Raw genomic sequence first — 6,000 nt, forward strand, 5'->3', positions numbered from 1 at the left:
TCTACGGGAAAATATATGCAAAAATCTGCCTGTTAACTCAGAAAAATTGAGATGTAGAAAAAAAAATGTCCAAATGGTATGCTAGGATCTGTGATACATGGCTTCACAAAAACAAAAATAAAATTAAAAATATCTTTTAACTCCTAGAATTGCAGACACAAAACTGAGGCACATCTCAATGTTCCTTTGTTAGCATTTCATCGTATTACTTGCTCCTGTTGTCACATAGGGGAAAAAAAAGGTCCATGTTCAAAGAAAAAATTTAAAAGAAGGCCAGGAACAGCTTGTATCTTCAATAGAAAATATAGGTAGGCAAGGTGTGGGATCGTGTGTTTTGGTGTTACTGGCAACAAAGCCAGCTGAGACACTCCTCTTCCCCTTCCTTCTTATCCCCGGGGCTACTTGTCACTCTCCTGTGAGTTAGGGTGACATCACGTGTGAGAGTGTACATTGCAAAATTGATCAGTTCAATTATTGAAATTATATCAAGCAATAAAAAAAGAGAAATTTTAAATTCATTTTATTTGACATGGGTTGCTTTCCTGAACAACTTCACAGGATGAGCCCATATGTAACTATGCAGAACAAAAAGTAGGACTGAGAGAGCAGAAGAAAGCAAATTAAAACTTTCAATTTCCTTCAGTAATTTTATACATACTTCTTTGGGAAGCCTAATGTTAAAGATATTTGAGCACATCTGCACTTATATTAGCTGGATTTTATCTAATTCTGCTAGTTGGACACATGTTCTTGTTGCTCCTTTTCCAAGTCTCTGCCAAGTCATAGTTTCCTGAGATATAGATATTGAATGAGAAAAGGGAAGGAATTGAACCTTACCAAGTTCTTCAGTGGTAAATTCTGGAGATGGAAATGGAGCCTTCTGGGGTTAATCTGACAAAAAAGATCAGTCACTTCAGCATGCTTCTGCCTATACTTGCCAGAGTTATAAAGCATGTAAGCAGGAATGTATGACTGACAGTGTCAAACACTGCCAAGGAGAACAGTAGAAGAGGTTTGGGCATTTGCCATTTGTCAGTCTGACATGATACAGGCTTTAATGAGCTAGGCACCAGGGTATGGACTGAATTCATGTTTGATAGAAGCAAGTGCTCTTTTGAAACTACGCAGTTTCTTCTTGTGCATAAAAAAATATAATAATAGTGAGTGTGCAACAGCTTGTGCCTGCTCTTTCTGTATAGCAAATCCTATTTTAAAAAATAATATCAGTTCCAACATATTCATTTCAAGGGTACAGGACTTAATATTCAGGTGTGTAAAATTTTTGGTGATATAAAAAAAGTCATATATATATGGCATATATCTTTATATATGCCTCAGCAGAATGTAACCTAAACTCAAATACTCAAGCCCTCAAAATTTAAGCAGATAGGCTACTAAAGAAAAGAAATTTAAAAGACCTCCTCATTAGAGTAAATTCATGGATGGTTATTGCTATGCCATGTTTTAATAAAGGTACTACCCATATCACACTGTTGTACTTCAGGCACTTTCAATACTGAATGGAACAGGCAAGAACTGTGCTGATCTAAGTCTGAGTTCCTGTATGTGTATGTCTCCTAATTGGTATCACTGACCAAAGGTCTGTAAGAATCTCTGGTAAGTACAACATGAAAAGGAAAAAAAACTACAAAGCTTATTGTTACAGAGATTTTTACATTGTTAAAGGGTTAGTAATACTTGGGATAGTTAACAAAATACATAATAGAAGCAGGCAATATAACTGATTTAGAATTTCAAGAGCCTTTTGAAAGATTTCTTCTTTTGAGGATATTAAGCAATGAGAGGGGATGATGCACAGTCATGTTATGGATTAAAAACTAATTAGGAGACAGAACACAGAGTAGGAATGTATTCCAGCTCACAACCCAGAAGTGAGTGATTGTCTTTACACAGCAGTGCCAAAGCAAGCCTTATTTGCACAAAACTGCACTCATTGCTCTCCAGTATCCTTACAAATTAAAGGAAAAACAAATCAGAACACTATTTAAAAACTTCCTTCTTTCCTTTTTCACTAAAAATGGTATACAGTGATCTTTTGGTCCAAAGGATACCATGAGTTATAGTTTTGTTCTTCACCATTTACCTGGCAGAAAGAAGTAATAGGGAAGTTTCAAGATTAGCAGTCTTTCTACCTGAAGCAGGCTGATGAAACTGTTGAGATCTGAAGTTGTGTCTTTCTCCACAGGGCCTCAGTTTTCACTGGCAGTAGTTTGCAAGCAGGATGATCACCTGCCTAATTTTGTGTTTACATGAAGTGCCTACATTTGGTACATGGGCAAGTCCAGGCAAATCAAGGACTGTCAAGAAGAAGACTGGCCAACAATTCAGAGATTTAGCCCACTATGGATCCATGGGAACCCTTGAGAGCAAATTATGCTCATTTCATCCCTTTCTAGTCCTTTATGGGGCTCCCTTCAGTAATGGTTATTTGCTAACCAGAACCTCCGGCACCCATTAGCATATGGCCATGCTGAAGGGATGAGCGATCCTCCTAACACCATGCAGGCTTCAGAAGATACCCCAGTGAAAACTCATCTCAGTGTAGTTCACAAGCCTCACTCTTTTTGGTCCTTGAGGCCACAAACTGCAGGTGGTCTCCTAATGAAGATAGGAACCTAAGGTAATGAAATTCTCCACAAAGTAAAAAGCCTTTTCCTGCACAGGAATCTGCTGTCCTTCTTCTTTTTGAAATTGAATAGAAACCAATAAGAGATACAGTGAATATAGACTGAAATGCCAACAAATTAGGAACATAATCAAGGGTTTAGTATCAACATCAGGCATATTTTCACAGAGAAGGGACTTCACTCATTTCTACTTGTGCAGTATCATTTTAGTCTTTGGACAGTATCTTTAAGATCTATCAAAAATTATCCAAATGAAAGACAAACCAAAAGATTATGAAGGTTTTTTATCTTGATTTAGTTTTAAGCCCAAAACAAAGAAGTGATTTATGAGTGAGAGGATTAGCATATACAGAAAGGTACACTGCTATATAATCTCTGGATAGAGATAAAACATCAGAGAAGTAAAATCAGAACATGGATGCAAAATAGCTGACTGAAAATGAGATCATGGATAGTGGAGGTAACGATGGTTTTAGGTAATGAAAAGCAGCTGAGGGTTGGCATTTGCTTGCACACATCACTATTCTTTGAACACCTCTTGCATAATTGTTAGGATTAGGGCAGTCCCCTGGTTCACTTGATTGCTTCTGTGTACAACTGCCAAAAACTTTTCTTCATCTGCATCTACTTGGAGAACTTAACTTTTTTACGCACAATATGCAAAGTATTAGATTTTTGTACATACAGACATATTGAAGTACTTCATGATTCAGAGTTAAATCTCTCCTTGCAGCCAAAAAAATGTGAAAAGTGGTGACAGAGTGCTTGATATGGAGTGCCTAGGGAGAGGGCACAAGGACTCCAAAGCATCTCACACTGACCACTTTCTCAGACAGTGACTCTACTCAGAATAGGCTTTGGATCTGAATCAATATCACAATTCCTGTGTAATAATAGCATAAGGCAATCACAGAACTAGTCGCAACTTTGCAGGAACATTCCTAAGTGTATATAGTGTGAACATAGTGTCGCATCTTTACCCTTCTAGAACAATTCAATGATGTGCTCTTTCACACAAGTTTTGCCCAAGAGGGAAGGCTGTATCTATTGCTGAACTGTTTAAAATTATGTATTGTGAAAGTAGAAAATAGCTAAAGGAGTTGGATACTCTTATGGTAAAAATGTCTCTTATGTGTAATGCCATGCTTCCTCAAAGTACTTTATAAGCATGAACTAATTAACACTTACTCAATAGAGTATACATTAACATTATTTTTCATTTGTAAATTACCCTTAACTATTTTACTTGAACAAACAAGACAAACCAATGCTAATAAGTCCTTATTTAATGTCTTCAGCTTCCTTTTTGTTGGAACTATATCGTCAACATCATGAAATAAAAGGATTTCACTGTTGTGAATTTAGATATACTTCTTACCTGGCAACAAAAATGGTCCTCTCACCAGTTCTGAAATCTGATACTCATGTTATTTTTTTGTTTTTTTTTTTTCATTATCCTTCTTCTTTTTCATTTAATTTATTTTGAGGTTTGCCTATTCCTTATTTATATATACATGTTTATTCATCTGTGTGTACATGTGCATATATATATTTATATTTATGTGAATAGTTCCTTCACTACTTATTCAGACAAAACTCTCAGCAAAGTCAAGAAGAATTTTACTAACCATACAGTGAACATGGTAAAGTATTCCATAAAGTAATATTCCTAAACTCCTCTAGGCTGCTTAGGCTTGAAGATGTGTCACTTGGTTGAGTATCACAAAAAAACCAAGAACAAGCTCCTTCCCAGTCCAGAAGCTTTCATTAATATACTATTTTACATTTGGTATATTTTGACTTCCCTCCATACCTTATGCAGTACCTTATGGTACTTCTTTTGGTGTTATTCCTGTTTAAGGAAAAAAAAAAGGTGAGAAAAAAAACCAACACAACAAGCTGTAGGATAACTTGAAATTAAGCCATCCTGAGAGCACACACTTCTTAAAATACTTGAAATGCAATTTTGGACTACTTTTGCTATTTTCAGCTCAGAGCAAAACTCAGTTCTCAGTTTGACTAGACCTCAAGTACAGTTTTGATGTTTTTCTATTAAGAGACAGTTACAAAGGTGATATAATTACTTAACTGGCTTAGAAGCCTCCAATCCATTTCATGCTCTTACCTAGGACATACAAGCATGTTTCAATGTTGTTTTAAATTATATATTTATTGATAAATTCCACTTAAAAAGGCATCCCCTGGCCAAAACCTACAGTACAAGGTATATGAAATACGATGTTAATTAATTAGTATGTCAACTGCTCTGATGTAGGAAAATAAATGCAATAAAATTTGTCACTTTGTAGAATAGCTGAGGGTTAACTGACCTTATCATCAGACACAATGAGAACACTCAGAGTATAACTGCAGAAGAACTCTACTATAGATCCCCATCCAAACATATTTGGTCCTTAGCAGTCCAATTATTTGGTCCACTACCAGTCCTTATATTTTGGAAACAAAAAAAAGAGTAGAAAAAAACTGATGTGATCATAATGTAGCAGGAGAAATCTATCAAAGAGGAACAGGAATAAGTCATAGTTCAATCATGCTACAATCAGTTAAAAAGTAAAACGTAAACTATGAAAACTTGCATATCCAATTAAATACACTTAAAGCTTTGGGTTTCTTTTCCTGATATTCTGAATTTAACTTTGGTCTCCCAGGAAATATTTATTAACATCCTGAGATCTTACTATGTGGAGAGATTAAGAAGATTTACTTGTACGACGTGGAGGAGAGATAAAATATTTTGAGTTTTTTAACTTCAACTGTTATTTTCCATTAATAAAAAAATCCCCTTTAAAGCATATAAACTGTAGTTTTTGTAGTCGTTTTATGTTCAGTAAATAGAGCAATCTTAACACAGAAATGGACCCAAAGAACACACAAACTAAATTTACTCTTCAGAAATATCATGAATACACGGAATTACTTTGTCCCAAGTATGATCTGTAATTAGAGACTCTGGCAAAGGGCATTCTACTACTGTTTGCTACAAGCCCCTTCAAAAGAAAATATATTTTAAAAGACCATTTCTTCTCAAATGAAAAGAAGAAAGAGCCTGTAAAACTGATGTCTGGTGAGTTTACAGCTTTCTTAGAGTCATGAAAGAACTGAACTGGATACCAAATGCCCTCTATACTTTTGAAAATCGTAGTCATCTATCAGACACTGAGATCTATAAAAGGCAATTAAAGCAGTCATCTATTTTTCTGTAATGTGAAATGAAGAAACCTTGAATAAAAATGCATAGCAATACATTTGAGAGATAAAAGTATACTTAATGCAGTATAGAAATGGCCAACAGAAATCTGTATTTGTAAGAAGAAAAACATTGATTTAAAAA

This window comes from Manacus candei, unplaced genomic scaffold, assembly GCF_025592945.1.
Source record: "Manacus candei isolate 608988 ecotype Guabito, Panama unplaced genomic scaffold, ASM2559294v1 h1tg000008l, whole genome shotgun sequence".
NCBI lineage: Eukaryota > Metazoa > Chordata > Aves > Passeriformes > Pipridae > Manacus > Manacus candei.